The sequence below is a fragment of the Siphateles boraxobius genome, unplaced genomic scaffold (assembly GCF_051911475.1).
Source record: "Siphateles boraxobius isolate OS27281-9 unplaced genomic scaffold, OSU_SipBor_1 269, whole genome shotgun sequence".
NCBI classification, from domain to species: domain Eukaryota; kingdom Metazoa; phylum Chordata; class Actinopteri; order Cypriniformes; family Leuciscidae; genus Siphateles; species Siphateles boraxobius.
Window position 1 is genome coordinate 876225 of NW_027508886.1, and position 17193 is coordinate 893417.

The 17193-nt window shown below is 44.2% G+C and overlaps 6 non-coding genes across 6 annotated transcripts; all 6 read right to left on the reverse strand.

Annotated features, from left to right (window-relative positions):
* Positions 1 to 1233: 1233 nt before the first annotated feature.
* Positions 1234 to 1306, reverse strand: trnaf-gaa (transfer RNA phenylalanine (anticodon GAA)). Its single transcript has one exon. It is a non-coding gene; the product is annotated as a tRNA-Phe (tRNA).
* Positions 1307 to 1561: 255 nt separating this feature from the next.
* On the reverse strand, positions 1562 to 1633 carry trnap-agg (transfer RNA proline (anticodon AGG)). The gene has a single exon. It is a non-coding gene; the product is annotated as a tRNA-Pro (tRNA).
* Positions 1634 to 2668: 1035 nt separating this feature from the next.
* trnai-aau (transfer RNA isoleucine (anticodon AAU)) lies at positions 2669 to 2742 on the reverse strand. The gene has a single exon. It is a non-coding gene; the product is annotated as a tRNA-Ile (tRNA).
* Positions 2743 to 6984: 4242 nt separating this feature from the next.
* On the reverse strand, positions 6985 to 7057 carry trnaf-gaa (transfer RNA phenylalanine (anticodon GAA)). Its single transcript has one exon. It is a non-coding gene; the product is annotated as a tRNA-Phe (tRNA).
* Positions 7058 to 7150: 93 nt separating this feature from the next.
* On the reverse strand, positions 7151 to 7224 carry trnai-aau (transfer RNA isoleucine (anticodon AAU)). Its single transcript has one exon. It is a non-coding gene; the product is annotated as a tRNA-Ile (tRNA).
* An 88-nt stretch (positions 7225 to 7312) lies between these two features.
* trnap-agg (transfer RNA proline (anticodon AGG)) lies at positions 7313 to 7384 on the reverse strand. The gene has a single exon. It is a non-coding gene; the product is annotated as a tRNA-Pro (tRNA).
* Positions 7385 to 17193: the final 9809 nt, after the last annotated feature.

Genomic DNA, 17193 nt, shown 5'->3' on the forward strand with positions numbered 1-17193 from the left:
AGACCAAAAAAAGTTTAGTTAATTTAGTATTATGTGTGTCATTACATTGTTTAGAGCATAAGAAAGTTTTTTGCAAAAACGTTTTTTTTTTTTAAATAATGTTCATATAGGTTATACTAGGACTCATTTTTTATTATTATTTTATTTAAAGACATGAATAGGCAAAAACAATGTTTTTTTTTTAGATCACGTCTTTTTAAATAAAATAATAATAAAAAATGAGTCCTAGTAGTGTCCTATACAGAAGAAATAGTATAACCTATATGAACATTATTAAACAAAAAAAAAAACGTTTTTGCAAAAAACTTTCTTATGCTCTAAACAATGTAATGACACACAAAATACTAAATTATTAACTAAACTTTTTTTGGTCTCAGGAGGATATAGCTTAATTAGCGGCCGGCTAATTAACTTAACAGTAGCTACATGTTTTCTTTTCTATATTTTATCATGGGAAAAGTTACAGGTTCACAGGTACTGAAGTAAACCTGTAAAAAACACGCTAGCTAGCTATATTGGCATGTCTAATTTTCCAAAAATACACAATATATATGAATAAATATTAAACGATTATACAGTAATGAAGAATAGCCCTACCTGTTGCAAAGATGACAATAATAGGAGCCGCTGATTGGTCAAAAGTACGTCACAGAAGAGAAACACGATTGGTCAAAAGTAAGCCATGGGAGAGAAACGCGATTGGTCAAAAGTAAGTCACAGGAGAGAAACGCGATTGGTCAAAAGTAAGCCACAGGAGAGAAACGCGATTGGTCAAAAGTAAGCCACAGGAGAGAAACGCGATTGGTCAAAAGTAAGCCACAGCAGAGAAACGCGATTGGCTCACGTGGGCTTACTTTGGGCTTACTTTAGCTCAATCTGTAGGAAGCAGCAAGCGCAAGCGAGAGGTAGCGGGATCGATGCCTGCATTCTCCAGTGCTGTCCATCCTTTTTACGCCCCCCTTCAAAGGGCACTACCTAGATGAGCTCTTGCGGCTCAGTGCTGCCGAAAATGTTTTTTCGAACGAGGTGCTCCACACATTCCTGGCAAATGCAGGTCCCACAGAGATTTGAACTCTGGATTCAAAGCCCAGAGTGCTAACCATTACACCATGGAACAAACACACCCTGCTGTCTGAGAGGCGGATAGCGATGAGGCTAGGTGGAATCAGGTAGATAAGAGCTGGCGTTTGGTCAATGGACCGCCTCGACTAAGAGAGGCGGACGTGGTTCCTCTGCCGAAACCCGGGATTGAACCAGGGACCTTTAGATCTTCAGTCTAACGCTCTTCCAACTGAGCTATTTCAGCCAGGTACTTGTGTGGTTTAGCCAGCAGCCATGTCTGGGAGACCGCCAGTCATTTTCGAGAAGAGCAGAGCGAAGGTCCCAGAGAGAAAATGAGTTGCCTGTACGGGGATCGAACCCTTGATCTTGGCGCTATTAGCACCACGCTCTAACCAACTGAGGTAACCGGCCTCTATCTGGCTCATTTTAACCCCAATTTCTCCGAAATATCCTGGTTGCCCTAATCAGGCTGAAGAGATTAAAAGCAAAGCCTGATAATGGGCTCATCCGGGATTTGAACACGGGACCTCTCGCACCCTAAGCGAGAATCATACCCCTAGACCAACGAGCCTAAACATACGTCCTGCCTGCTGCTGCCGGGCCGAAAACATTTCAGCTTGCATGGCTTAAAGCGCAATATTTTAATAAATCTACAATTAAAAGGTAGCCAGTGCAAAGTTGCCAGCACAGAGGAAATGCGGGCTCTTTTTTGTGGTCATTGGAAATCAAGCTGCAGCACCTGCACACGTGCTAGGGATCGCGCCTCGTCTTTGTCTTTGAGAACGATGGACACCTCTTCTCCATCAGTGAGGGGAATTAGCTTAAATGGTAGAGCGCTCGCTTAGCATGTGAGAGGTAGCGGGATCGATGCCTGCATTCTCCAGTGCTGTCCATCCTTTTTACGCCCCCCTTCAAGGGGCACTACCTAGATGAGCTCTTGCGGCTCACTGCTGCCGAAAAAGTTTTTTCGAACGAGGTACTGCACACATTCCTGGCAAAAGCAGGACCCACAGAGATTTGAACTCGGATCGCTGGATTCAGAGCCCAGAGTGCAAACCATTACACCATGGAACCTTGGGGTGTGTCAACTTTTCCCATGAGCAACAGAGATTTAAGTCATTGAGTCCAGAAGCACGATAGCAAGGAGCAAATGAAGCCTTTGCTTTTTAAGCCCATGTTTCCCCAATTCCGACTCTGTTTGAGAGTGCCAATTTCACTGCCACGTCGGCAGTTGCGCATCACCTCTGTTTTTTCCCACCCTTCCGCAAAGAACCTAAAAAGGTTCCACCGAGATTTGAACTTGGATCGCTGGATTCAAAGCCCAGAGTGCTAACCATTACACCATGGAACAAACCACCCTGCTAGCTGGCTGTCTGAGAGGCAGATAGCGATGAGGCTAGGTGGAATCAGGTAGACTAAAAGAGGCAGACGTGGTTCCTCTGCCGAAACCCGGGATTGAACAAGGGACCTTTAGATCTTCAGTCTAACGGTCTCCCAACTGAGCTATTTCGGCCAGGTACTTGTGTGGTTTAGCCAGCAGCGATGTCTGGGAGACCGAACGTCATTTTCGAGAAGAGCAGAGCGAAGGTCCCAGAGAGAAAATGTGTGGCCCGTACGGGGATCTAACCCGCGACCTTGGCGTTATTAGCACCACGCTCTAACCAACTGAGCTAACCGGCCTCTCTCTGGCACATTTTATCCCCAATTTCTCAGAAATATCCTGGTTGCCCTAATCAGGCTGAAGAGATTAAAAACAAAGCCAAATAATGGGCTCGTCCGGGATTTGAAGCCGGGACCTCTCGCACCCTAAGCGAGAATAATATCCCCAACCAAGCCGAAACATACATCCTCCTTGCTGCTGCCGGGCCGCAAACATTTCAGCTTGCATGGCTTAAAGCTCAATTTTTTGATTAAATCTACAATTAAAAGGTAGCCAGTGCAAAGTTTCCAGCACAGAGGAAATGCGACCTCTTTTTTTGTGGTCATTGGAAATCACGCTGCAGCACCTGCACACGAATAATGAGAAGCTTACTTACAGGAGCCTGGTCTGCAACACTGGACCCAGTTGATGTTGCAGGAGCACAGGCAGCACTTGGCTGGACAGAAGGCTGTGGAGGAGACTGCAGAGGAGGCTGAGCAGGGCGCAGAGGAGGAGACTGCAGAGGAGGCTGGGCAGGGCGCAGAGGAGGAGACTGCAGAGGAGGCTGGGCAGGGCGCAGAGGAGGAGACTGCAGAGGAGGCTGGGCAGGGCGCAGAGGAGGAGACTGCAGAGGAGGCTGGGCAGGGCGCTGCAGTCCTGTGGGTGGCTGTAGTGAGGATGGTCCTGGTGCAGAGGGACAGGGGTTGAAGGCCTTGCTGGAAAGATGGGAGTTGCTCTTTCCAGTGGACAGGAAGCTCTGCAGGCGACTGGGACACCTGGCCAGGGGTCCACAATGCTGGAGGAGCAGGATAAGGGGCAGGAGCAGGGGCAGTAGCACGAGCCGGGGCAGGAGCAGGGCCTCTCGAGCCTGCAGTGGCTGGAGCGTAAAAAAACACAACAAAATTATCTTATTGTTTTAGACTTTCACTGCATGACTTTCTCAGCTCTGCTGGACAGCTACTGCAGTTACAAGGTTCACTGCAAAGCATGTATGATTAGTAGAGAGATGACATGATGATGAAAAGATGGAAGGAAGCAGTGAAAATCATCCTGTTTTTCATCCAAGCACCATTAGAAGAAATACAAGAAGAAAAAAAGATGGGATCAGCCAAGTGTGAAGCGAAGCAGACCAAACACTACAACAGCCACTTATTCCAAGGGGAGTGGGGGAAGTGTGAGATGACAAGAATGAGCTTTAGTCAGTGATTACGACAAAAAATGAAATAAAACCTTTTACATACACCTTTAAATTATCTTTTTTCCTTTGAGGATGTTCACTCAAAGAGTGAAGGTAGATTGACACCTGAAAAGTGCCATTCCTCTGTGTTGTGAAATAAAATAATATGTCATTTAAAAAATACTGTTTTGTTTTATTTGTAATTGTTTGTAAAATATTGTTTAAGATTTAGATACCTTGAGGAAGTTGTTCCTCAGCTTGCGAGGCTACAGTTGCCATCTCCAGGTCATCTTCCTCCTCAAAAAAATCCGTAGCAGCAGAGTCTGTAAAATAACATAAAACACTAAGCACATGTCACCAACACACTTGTATGCGTTAAGTGATACTCACCACATGTAAAGAGCTGTCTCCGGGCTGCGGACTCAGACGCAGAATGTACATGTGGTCCTGCAGCTGTTGAACACGTATTTTCGTTAGACATATATACTGCATAATATATACTGTAATGATTTTAAAGCTTGCAAATCACTTACAGGGTTTGGCTGGAGCCAAAATCTTTTGTGCCAGCTGTGAAGCAAATAAATGCTTCCCCCGCGCCAACAGGGCCTTCACATTGGTCGCCAGCAGTGGCCTGTTCTTAGTGGCAGTAGGTGGAGGAGGAACAGACACAGTGGCAGTGGGCACAGCAGCAGTGAGGACAGATGCAGTGGGCACAGTGGTGGTGGGCACGCGGAATGGAGCCTGCCTCTTCAGCACGTAGGCTTTGAAAAGGGCCATATTGGTGTTAGGCCTGGCCTTTGCCTTCTTCAGGTAGGTGATGAGAGCCTGGGCCTCCTTGCTTGGGTCCTCATACACCTCCTTCATTGACCTACCCTTAAAATCCCCAAACTCCACCATCAGACATCCAGAGTCTCCTGTCCTCTGGGCCTCCTGCAGCATGGCCTGTTTTTTCTGATACACCTCCACAGCCTCGCCTACCTCCCTGATCTGCGAGGTGTATCTGAGGAACAGGTGTTTGTTGTCTGACAGCGGGTTGTCCCTCTCCTCCTCCCCCAAAATGCTGCTGACCAGATAGCAGGCATACTCCAGTGAGTTCTCCAGCAACCACAGGAACCTCTGACCCTGGTGTTTCCCAAACTGGATCTTGCAGTGAGCCAGAACCAGGAACTGGTCTCCAGGATTCCCTCCATTCTGCCTCACAAAGGCAGTGGCCTCAGCCAGGACCTCCTCCTTACACCTGGCCCTCCCTGCCAACACGATCTTCCTCCTATTGGCCTCCTCAGTTGGCCCCATAAGGAGTCGACCCTCAGAGGTTCTCCGTAAAACCGGGTATGCATACATAATCTGAAAGGACACAGGCATAAACAGAACGTTACATAGCTGTCATATTCCAACTGAAAGTATTTTACTACAGCATTTGTTTTTTATGTAATTAATTATTATAATATTATAATAATTAATGATTATTATTATTATGAGCATAAGCATTATTGTTTTTTATACAACTGTGAATCACTTTGAATTGCCTTGTGTACAAATTGTAAATAGTGTGATGAACTTATTAATAAGAAAATAAATAACACTTCTTGGTACAATCTTGCTGGTATCATGCCATGCCTAAATCGTTTTGTTTTGTTTAGCTTTTGTGGCAGAGATTACTAAGAAACACCAAATATAACATAAAGGCGTTTATGACAATTCATAATAATATGATCATCAAACAGATCTAAAACTTAAAATGGTATATCAAATCGTTTTGGTATATCTTTTATAACATAGTTGAGAATCATTTGTTGAAACAAAAAAACACTTGTTTTTGCCTATTCATGTCTTTTTAAATATGTATAACATAGTATTTAAAAAGATAACATAAATATGTATACTGGTGTATAACATAGTATAGTATAACATGTATGAATTAAACTTTTTTTTTAAAGGTTTTAGTAAAAATCTTCTTTTGCTCAAAATAATGTAATGAATGACACAAAAAAATACTAAATTAACAACAACAAAAAAATGGTTTAAGGAGGATATAGCTTAATTAGCGGTCGGCTAATAATCTTGACAGTAGTGGCATGTTTTTTACTGTATATCATGGTAAAGTTGCAGGTTCACATGTACAGAAAAAAACGTGTGCTATTACACGCTAGCCGGCTTTATTGGCATGTTTAATTGTCTAAAAACAAACACTGTTTATGAATAAATAATGATCGATTATACAGTCGTGAAGAATAGACTTACCTGTTGCAAAGATTGCAAAGATGACGATAATAATAGCGGTCGCCGATTGGTCAAAAGTAAGCCACAGGAGCAGAGCCAGGAGAGAAACGCGATTGGTCAAAAGTAAGCCACAGGAGAGAAAGGCGATTGGTCAAAAGTAAGCCACAGGAGAGAAACAAAATTGGTCAAAAGTAAGCCACAGGAGAGAACGCGATTGGTCAAAAGTAAGCCACAGCAGAGAAACACGATTGGCTCACGTGGGCTTACTTTGGCTCAATCGGTAGGAAGCAGTAGGCGCAAGCGAGAGGTAGTGGGATCGATGCCTGCATTCTCCAGTGCTGTCCATCCTTTTTACGCCCCCCTTCAAGGGGCACTACCTAGATGAGCTCTTGCGGCTCACTGCTGCCGAAAAAGTTTTTTCGAACGAGGTACTGCACACATTCCTGGCAAAAGCAGGTCCCACCGAGATTTGAACTCGGATCGCTGGATTCAGAGCGCTAACCATTACACCATGGAACCTTGGCGTGTGTCAACTTTTCCCATGAGCAGCAGAGATTTAAGTCATTGAGTCCAGAAGCACAATAGCAAGGAGCAAATGAAGCCTTTGCTTTTTAAGCCCATGTTTCCCCAATTCCGACTCGGTTTGAGAGTGTCAATTTCACTGCCATGTCAGCAGTTGCGCATCACCTCTGTTTTTTCCCTCCCTTCCGCAAAGAACCTAAAAAGGTTCCACCGAGATTTGAACTTGGATCGCTGGATTCAAAGCCCAGTGTGCTAAGCATTACACCATGGAACCAACACACTCTGCTAGCTGGCTAGCTGATACGAAGATAGCGATGAGGCTAGGTGGAATCAGGTAGACTTAAAGAGGCGGACGTAGTTCCTCTGCCGAAACCCGGGATTGAACCAGAGACCTTTAGATCTTCAGTCTAACGCTCTCCCAACTGAGCTATTACGGCCAGGTACTAGTATGGTTTAGCCAGCAGGGATGTCTGGGAGACCGCCCGTCATTTTCGAGAAGAGCAGAGCGAAGGCCCCAGAGAGAAAATGAGTGGCTCGTACGGGGATCGAACCCGCGACCTTGGCGTTATTAGCATCACGCTCTAACCAACTGAGCTAACCGGCCTCTCTCTGGCACATTTTATCCCCAATTTCTCAGAAATATCCTGGTTGCCCTAATCAGGCTGAAGAGATTAAAAGCAAAGGCTAATAATGGGCTCGTCCGGGATTTGAACCCGGGACCTCTCGCACCCTAAGCGAGAATCATACCCCTAGACCAACGAGCCGAAACATATATCCTCCCTGCTGCTGCCGGGCCGCAAACATTTAAGCTTGCATGGCCTAAAGTGCAATTTTTTGATTAAATCTACAATTAAAAGGTAGCCAGTGCAAAGTTTCCAGCACAGAGGAAATGCGGCCTCTTTTTTGTGGTCATTGGAAATCACGCTGCAGCACCTGCACACGAATAATGAGAAGCTTACTTACAGGAGCCTGGTCTGCAACACTGGACACAGTTGATGTTGCAGGAGCAGAGGCAGCACTTGGCTGGACAGAAGGCTGTGGAGGAGACTGCAGAGGAGGCTGAGCAGGGCGCAGAGGAGGAGACTGCAGAGGAGGCTGGGCAGGGCGCAGAGGAGGAGACTGCAGAGGAGGCTGGGCAGGGCGCAGAGGAGGAGACTGCAGAGGAGGCTGGGCAGGGCGCAGAGGAGGAGACTGCAGAGGAGGCTGGGCAGGGCGCTGCAGTCCTGTGTGTGGCTGTAGTGAGGATGGTCCTGCTGCAGAGGGACAGGGGTTGAAGGCCTTGCTGGAAAGATGGGAGTTGCTCTTTCCAGTGGACAGGAAGCTCTGCAGGCGACTGGGACACCTGGCCAGGGGTCCACGATGCTGGAGGAGCAGGATAAAGGGCAGGAGCAGGGGCAGTAGCACGAGCCGGGGCAGGAGCAGGGCCTCTTGAGCCTGCAGTGGCTGGAGCGTAAAAATACACAACAAAATTATTTTATTGTTTTAGACTTTCACTGCATGACTTTCTCAGCTCTGCTGGACAGCTACTGCGATTACAAGGTTTATTGCAAAGCATGTATGATTAGTAGAGAGATGACATGATGATGTAAAGATGGAAGGAAGCAGTGAAAATTATCCTGTTTTTCATCCAAGCACCATTAGAAGAAATGCAAGAAGAAAAAAAGATGGGATCAGCCAAGTGTGAAGCGAAGCAGACCAAACACTACAACAGCCACTTATTCCAAGGGGAGTGGGGGAAGTGTGAGATGACAAGAATGAGCTTTAGTCAGTGATTACGATAAAAAATGAAATAAAACCTTTTACGTACACTTTTAAATTATCTTTTTTCCTTTGAGGATGTTCACTCAAAGAGTGAATGTAGATTGACACCTGAGAAGTGCCATTTCTCTCTGTAGCGACTGACCGAATCCTGTTTTTCTTTCACTACTGAACAAATATGAACACATATATGTTTAATTCACAAAACCTTGAATCATGTGAAATGGTGCCCCAATGTCTGCCAGCAGGTCATTGATTAACTCCATTTATGACGCATTGCGCAATCAAGAAACAGGTCCCGTTGTTCTCGAAACCCTCACGTGGTGCACACCACGGAGGGACAATATGCCCTAAGGATACACACACACACCACACATACCCGCACACAAACGTCCTTTTTAGACTAACTTAGGATAACTTAGGATAGGAATGTCCTTAATGTATATAACACAGAATTGTATCTAACGTTCCTGTATGCATGCATATCTATTTAGTTTTGTCTTATTCTATAGATGTAATTGGAGACTGGTCTGTAACTTCAAATCTTAAGTGTATTTCTAACGAAAGATTACCTAACAGGATCATCTTCTGTAACTCTCCCTCTTGCTAGGTCATACAACTTTATGACCCCCAAAAGGAATTCCAAGGGAATCACAGCTCCCACTTGAATTCTGATGAAGAAAGACTAATAGACTCTGCAATCTATATATAACCACTTAAGAAATGTATAAACATGAATTTGATCTTTCCTAGGTCATGGTAGCCGGTATTACGGCTTTATAGTCGTGTGAGTGAACATTAAATGTGTGTAATTCTGCATATGAATGTAACTTTATGTTTCTTCTACTCGTTCCGGCCATTCTTGGTACCTGTTTGACCGTCTTGTCTCGCCCCGGAAGACACGAGAGAACAAGCCTATAGCACCGAAGGACAAACACGCATACGACTCTGCGTTCCTCAGCAACACAAAGAGAACCATATTCGCAAGTATAGGTTATTGATTTGATTTGATTGATGTGATTTCTTGTTGCCTCTCTAAGGGTTATTGTCTGTGATTTTTGCCATGCTGCGATCACCCCGGTGATCTCTCTCATCCTGACCGTTAGTTTCACTTTCTCATCCTCTATCTATCTCTCTCTCTCTATATATATATATATACTTCACTCTCTCTCTCTCTCACTCAATCTCTCTCTCTCTCACTCCCGTTGTTATTCGTTTGTCTCGTTAGTTTTACTGTTTATTGTACATACATGTATCCCGGGTTTAAATGTAGAATTCTGTATCCATAGTTTCTTTTTATTAAAACCATTATATTCTTGATTGCTAATTGTCTAAAGTGCTCATTTTTACAAAGTCAATGAAGTGTTCGACCCTTTAGCTACAAAGCTTTACAATTCGTTACTATTTCAGTAACCTAAATTTTATAATAACAAGAAGGTGATTTTTTATGGCCAGAAAATAGCTTTTTTTGGAATTATAAGAAAGAGATAATTTTTGTTGAAAATTGATAAGTTAATCTTACGGCCGTTTGCTGGACAAACAGATTGTTCGATAACTAAATTAATTCCATTTAAGGTTATCTCATATAATCGATCTGTAATAAGACTATTGATATATTAATGACGAACCATAACGCATTATGGTGATCATTCATATATACAATCGATCTATTTTCAGCTTCGATAATTTAACTGTAATGTGCAATATATTAATCATTCATGATTAATTATTAAATTCCCTATATATAATTTGAACTAATTTAATGTAAGACTCATTGTCGCTACAGTTTGGTGGAGATCGCGAGGCATTTCAAACTTTGTTTTATGAGCAAATTCAGTTTCAATCTATGAGTATATTGTGTATTAATTTTTTTTTTTTTTATGCGCGCTCCAGTGAAAGTCGCGCAACGCGAACCCACTGAAGAACTGATCGGCACGAAGCCGATCTCAGTTAAGCAAATCGACTCTGTGAAATATGTCTAACATGTGAACACTGTTAATTGCTAAATTAAACTGCATTTCATAATATTATACCTGTCCCTGTAAAGACGAAGCAAACTCTTTGCAGCTGGTACATGTTAATATTATTTAAACGCCTGATTAAGACGAGAATCTCTTTAGCAAGACGTAAATCTGATCGAGAGCGAGTTTCCTCTCTTCAGTGGTAAAAGGCCTTACATAATGTCGTTATTGAAGTCGTGGTTAACCCAGTGATATTCAACAAAAACGGTAAACTCCTGGTCAAAATTCGTTTAGCTACCCAATTAAAGATCTGATACATTTAAATATAAATCTAATACATAAAAATGTTTATGTGAGTAACAACAGACGGAAATTCCTGTTGTTTCACATCTGCGTGTTTTCACAGCGAAAAAATCCTGTTTCACGCTCTTGTGCTGTACAGCACCGAAAGATCCGCAGAGATCTGCTTGTTTATTTGTGATTTATTGCAGGAAATCAGCGCACGACGCGAGCTGAAAGCTCTTAGTTTGAATCACATTAAAGTCGGTTGTAATTCTGCTTGCTAAACACCAGAGGGCGTCCTTTAAGTGTTTAGGAGTCTCGAATTACGCCCCGCCTTCTGACTTCAGCCTGCATGAGCGCAATTACGCCATCTTGTGGCCGTTTCAGATAATGCTCTCTTTACTGCTGAATTCATTTCCCTGTGAATTAAGGGAATTCATTTCCCTGTCTAAATTCTCAGTAATTATTTGCATTTAGACCTTTGCTCGTGCAAATATTATTTTGTGTTAGACAAATTTTTCTGCTTTTGACTGGTACATTTACTTTGAGTTTGGTTCAAGACAAGATTTGAATTAAAACTTAAACTAAATCCCAGCACAGCCAGAGAGAGCCCAAGTCGGCTCACTCAACTCTCCTTGTCTCTCTGTCCAATTCTGTTTGAATTGCCTATGTCTACTTTTCTCTTTTGACTATTTTATAGTTATTGACGATACTTTACTGTTGTCGTTAATTATTATAAAATTTTATCCTGATTTCTCAATCTCCTTTCACGCTTATTTTAATTTGGTTTTAAACCAGTTTAAATTTACATCGTGTTTGCCTGTAAGTCACTGATATCCATGTGGAGGAAACAGCGCCACCCTGTGGCCTTTCCCCCTAAGTCGGTATCACGTTTTTCCTCCTTTCACTCTGTTTTGAATTGTGCATCTATCTCATCTTCCCCTTTTTGATTATTTTATAGTTATTAATGATACTTTACCGTGTTATTAGCTATTATAGGATATCATTCTGATTTCCCTTTTAATTCTTTCCTGCTTGTTTTAAGTTTTAAATTTAAACAAGTTTTGAATTTTGAATTTGAATCAAGTGTTCTGTTTACCCAGGCAAAGCACGGAGAAGGAGTACGCCCCCCTCGTGGTGAAACCCACTACTGCGGCCTGCTTCTTCTACCGTGTTTCAATCCTGTCTCTTCATATTTTGATTTTTATTATTTTTCCTCTCTTTTGGGTTAGGTTATTTTGATAATTACCAACATTATCATAATTACCTCTTTTTATTATTATTTAGTAAAACCTTCGACTCTTATTGCTACATAAATAATTACTCAATTTGGTTTAAACAAACAAGCCTTAATTCACTTTAAGCTTCCCTTGTTCATCCTTTTGTGTATCTATTGTAGTACTCCCTTGGTGATTTGAAGTCATCTCTGGTGGTGTTCCGGCCAGCAAGGTTGTCCGACCAGCGTTACCAACACTGGCTGTGTGTGAATCTCGGTTTCTTTTATCTCTGTCCGTCGTTGCGGCCCGCAGTGCTGACATCAGCAATTTGGCACTCCAAAGGTAGTCAACCAGTCCAGCCGACACAAAAGACATCTGGGACCAGTACCTAAACCGGGGCCTAGAAAGAGGCCACTCCTCCGGGAGGGTTCTGGGGAACAGCCCAATTTTGTAGTGTTGTCTGGCGATTGACATCTTGGCGTTGCCGAGTTGTGTTTAAAGTCACAAAGGCTGTTTGGGAGGGCGCAACGCGACACAGAGTAATGGAGGGCCGAGGACACCGCGGTTCAGTGTTTGGGAAGCGCCAGGGAGGTTGACCATGCCACTGGTTCTCACCGGAGTGGACTCAATTCACCGCAGGTAAACTAAATTTAATAAAACCCATTCCACCTACTATGAGCCACAAAATACTAGATATCTCCCGGATATTTTAAGTGTTTGGCCCATCTCTTCTCCAAGCCACACCTTCTTAGGTTGCTATCCCGACAACCCCTCTCACCCGTAGGCCCTATCTTAAACCCTATCAGCGGTAGTAGGCTTAGGCCTCCTTATTCTCCCTAACACTTCCAGTGTTAGTATTTATTCCAGTTCATTTCAGACCTATTCATTTTCATTGTTTCCTTTCACTCTGATCTCTTCTATCTTTGTGTTCTGTTGTGATTTGTTTCTTTCATTTCACTTAGAGACAGTAACCTGTGAGAGCCACCAAGGAAGCTAAATAATAGAATAGAGTGACAATTACGCAGCCGGTGTCATCACGTGACCCGCTAGGCTACTGCCTGTCAAATCTCTAGTTCGGGTCCTTCGTCGACCCAAATCAATTGGCTTCGCTAACTGTTTACATCAGTTAGCCTCAAAATTCTCATGAACGGCATAGCCCGTATGAGTATAGCTTGTTAAGCTTAGAACGGACTTGCATTGGTCTCTTTGTTTGTGTATGTTGTGTTCCTCTCGCCCACAGTGAGCCAGTATGTTCCTGTCCTACAGTCATGGTCGAGAGCCATGACGACCTCCTTCCTGCCTAAGGACGCCGACGTGGACAAGCTGATGGCCCACGATCCGACCCAGGGCTACATCTACAAAGACTGGGCCAGAATCGTCGGAGGTATCGCACACAACCTCGTCGCCCAGGCAAGGCTCAGCGAACGGAGCAACATCGACCTGGAGCAGTAAGCAGCAGCGCTTCAGCTTCAAGCGGAGGAGGCCCGGAAGGACCAGGCCCGAACCCAGAGTCGCCTTGATCAGCTCCTCCTCGAGACCCAGAACCAGCGCGAGAAAGAGGACGACACAGATCCAGAGCTACAGAAACAAGTAGAAAGACTTCAAAATGCCCTGCAAGATCTTCGTCTCGACACAGACCAAAGAAAGCAAGCGGAGAGAAACGCCAGAGAGGAACTCAACGAGAAACTCCGACAAGGTGAAGCTCTCCTTGTAAGAGCAGAGACTGAACTAAAAGAAAGAGACGCTAAAGCCAAGGCCTGCAAAAGCCACTTGCACGCAGCCCGAGTTGAAATCCACAAGCTTACTCAGCAGAGACACGATCTAAAAAAACCGAACTTGACATTGTTCACAGAGAGCTGAAACACTCTCATAGACTGCAGAATGAACGGGAAGGGGAAACGCACACCACAAAGTTTCCCCCAACCACCCGGTCCGTACCTTTCAGCCACAAACTCAGAGCTGAAAGGGGGGTTAAAAGCCCATTGCTCAAGATGTCACCAGCCAGCTTCCAGACAACCCCTGCCGCTAACCATGGCATGGCCCCAAAAGAACTCGACAAGCTGGCCAGAAACATCCCTACGTTTAATCCAGACCCTGCAGGAGGTGATGACATTCACTCTTATCTACAGGACAATGACTTTCACTTGCAAACTGTTGCCAACTTGACAGCTTGGGACAATTTGTACCTGCTAAGAATTACGTCTAGCCGTGACGTGCGCAGCTTCCTAGACCGTCAAACAAAGACTGTCAAAACTGACTACCAGCAGCTGCGACAAGCTTTGATCCGAGCAGTCTCTGATCCAGAATCAGACCAAGGGCTCATCATCGCCATGGACCTCAAGCAGACAAGACTTGAAACCCCACAGACCTACTACGGCCGATTCCGACAAGCCTACTTCGGAGCACGGAACGAGCCAGGTATGGAAGAGGATTTCAACTTCAGAACTCTGTTTCTCCCAAATCTGCATCCCACAGTGAGTCATCACCTGGCCTGTTCACGGACCATGTCTGCCCAACAGCTACGAGACTTGGCCCACAAAGCTTATGTCAAGCAAAAGACTGTGTCCAAAAAGACTGTAAAAAACCACACCATCTTCCCTGTCTCCGAACACTATTCAGAGCTGACTCTAGAGGACGCCCCACAACACCACAGACCTTTGTACAGAGAGTCAAGACTCCCATCTTTCCAGCAAGGCCTTCAACCCCTGTCCCTCTGCACCAGGACCATCCTCACTACAGCCACCCACAGGACTGCAGCGCCCTGCCCAGCCTCCTCTGCAGTCTCCTCCTCTGCGCCCTGCCCAGCCTCCTCTGCAGTCTCCTCCTCTGCGCCCTGCCCAGCCTCCTCTGCAGTCTCCTCCTCTGCGCCCTGCCCAGCCTCCTTTGCAGTCTCCTCCTCTGCGCCCTGTTCAGCCTCCTCTGCAGTCTCCTCCACAGCCTTCTGTCCAGCCAAGTGCTGCCTCTGCTCCTGCAACATCAACTGGGTCCAGTGTTGCAGACCAGGCTCCTGTAAGTAAGCTTCTCATTATTCGTGTGCAGGTGCTGCAGCGTGATTTCCAATGACCACAAAAAAAGAGGCCGCATTTTCTCTGTGCTGGAAACTTTGCACTGGCTACCTTTTAATTGTAGATTTAATCAAAAAATTGCGCTTTAAGCCATGCAAGCTGAAATGTTTGCGGCCCGGCAGCAGCAGGGAGGATGTATGTTTCGGCTCATTGGTATAGGGGTATGATTCTCGCTTAGGGTGCGAGAGGTCCCGGGTTCAAATCCTGGACGAGCCCATTATTAGGCTTTGCTTTTAATCTCTTCAGCCTGATTAGGGCAACCAGGATATTTATATCCCGGGTTTCGGCAGAGGAACCACGTCCGCCTCTTTTAGTCTACCTGATTCCACCTAGCCTCATCGCTATCTGCCTCTCAGACAGCCAGCTATCAGGAAGTGTTGGTTCCATGGTGTAATGGTTAGCGCTTTGAATCCAGCGATCCCAGTTCCAATCTCGGTAGAACCTTTTTAGGTTCTTTGCGGAAGGGTGGGAAAAAACAGAGGTGATGCACAACTGCTGACGTGGCAGTGAAATTGGCACTCTCAAACAGAGTCGGAATTGGGGAAACATGTGCTGCGTTCCAAACCGCATACTTCCCTACTATTTAGTATGGGAAAAGAGTAGGCGAGCGAAAAAGTATGTATTAATCCAAAAGAGTAGGCGAGAATTACCTGGGTGACGTACCAATTATCGCGAGATTTGGACTTAAGTGCGTTCGAATGTGCCTACTTTCCTACTATATAGTAGGCGAAAACAGTACGTGAAGGAAGCAGTACGTTCGAAACATCAGTATTCATAAAAGAGTAGGGGAGAAGTTCCCGGATGGCTTACTGCTTCCGGCCCGATTTTTGAGTGCTCAACCGATGGATACTCTTCTATCCCAGGAGGCCACGCGAGAGCATACGTCATTATCAAACATCACGGAGATCAGCGACGCCGGGGGTTTTCAAATGTGAGTAAACATGGTTCCTTATGTGTTAAACTACAATAGAGTAGACGTTTTAACTGTTGAAGGTGTAAAGTAGTTAGACAGTATAGTATAGTTGTGATTTTGCTGTAAAACATGTTTTGTATAGCTAGCTAACAGGGGAGCTCTAAGCACACGTAACGTCTCTAAAGTGGATTTACATAACCATATACATCTTAAACACGCTTATTTAAAATGTCTATTTACATCTGAAAGGAAAATATTGTAAGTATTGACATATTGCAGATGAGCACATCACAACATGAAAAAGACATCTGAGTGATGTATGTGTGGCATTATCATAGGATAGGATAACGTTAATTCACTGTTGTCCGCACTGTTGACATTAGACTAATGTGCTGTAAATAAGGTAAATAAACAAATCTATAAAGTAACTAAACATGTTTTTATTCAGACTGGTGTGAGCACTGAGGATGAGGAGCCCAGAGCTGAATCCTGGAAACGGTGCCATGGATGAGACTGTCATAAGATCTCTCCATCTGCCCTTATCGCCTCAGATTGTGAAGCGCAGCGCAGCAACAAGCTCCGGCACGAAGGCACGGTCACCTCTGGTGAATTCATCAGAATAAAGCCGCAGAATGGGAACCGCTGTGTTGAGATGGCAGTAGGATGTGGGCTTCAGCGCCCAAATACATGCTTGTAGTTTGAATAAAGATTTGTTTCATGTGCATGCATTTGTTTATTGTGTGATGGTTACTTTTATTTGTTCTTTTACTCATTTATTCATGTTTCTTATTGTTGTCAGTATATAAAATATAATTATTTAATGTATGCATTAATTCATTGCTTGACTGACAATTGAGATGTTCACGTGTATTCATGCATAATTCAATTCAATTCAATTCAAATTTATTTGTATAGCGCTTTTCACAATACACTATTGTGGCTATTCCAGAGTTTAGGAGCTAAATGCGAGAACGCCCTCCCTCCTTTAGTGGACTTAGATATCCTAGGAATGACCAGAAGCCTCGAATTTAGTGATCTTAAAGAGCGCGATGGATTGTATGGCGATAGAAGGTCTGTTAAATACACAGGAGCTAAACCATTTAGGGCTTTATAGGTCAGTAGGAATACTTTGTAATTGATACGTAACTTAATAGGTAACCAGTGTAGAGATGATAAAATAGGTGTTATATGATCATATTTTCTTGATCTAGTAAGAACTCTAGCAGCTGCATTTTGCACTAACTGTAGCTTGTTGATTGAGGATGCAGGGCAGCCAGCTAATAAAGCATTACAGTAATCTAGTCTCGAGGTCATGAATGCATGAACTAACTTTTCTGCATCAGAAACAGATAGCATGTTGCGTAGCTTAGCAATGTT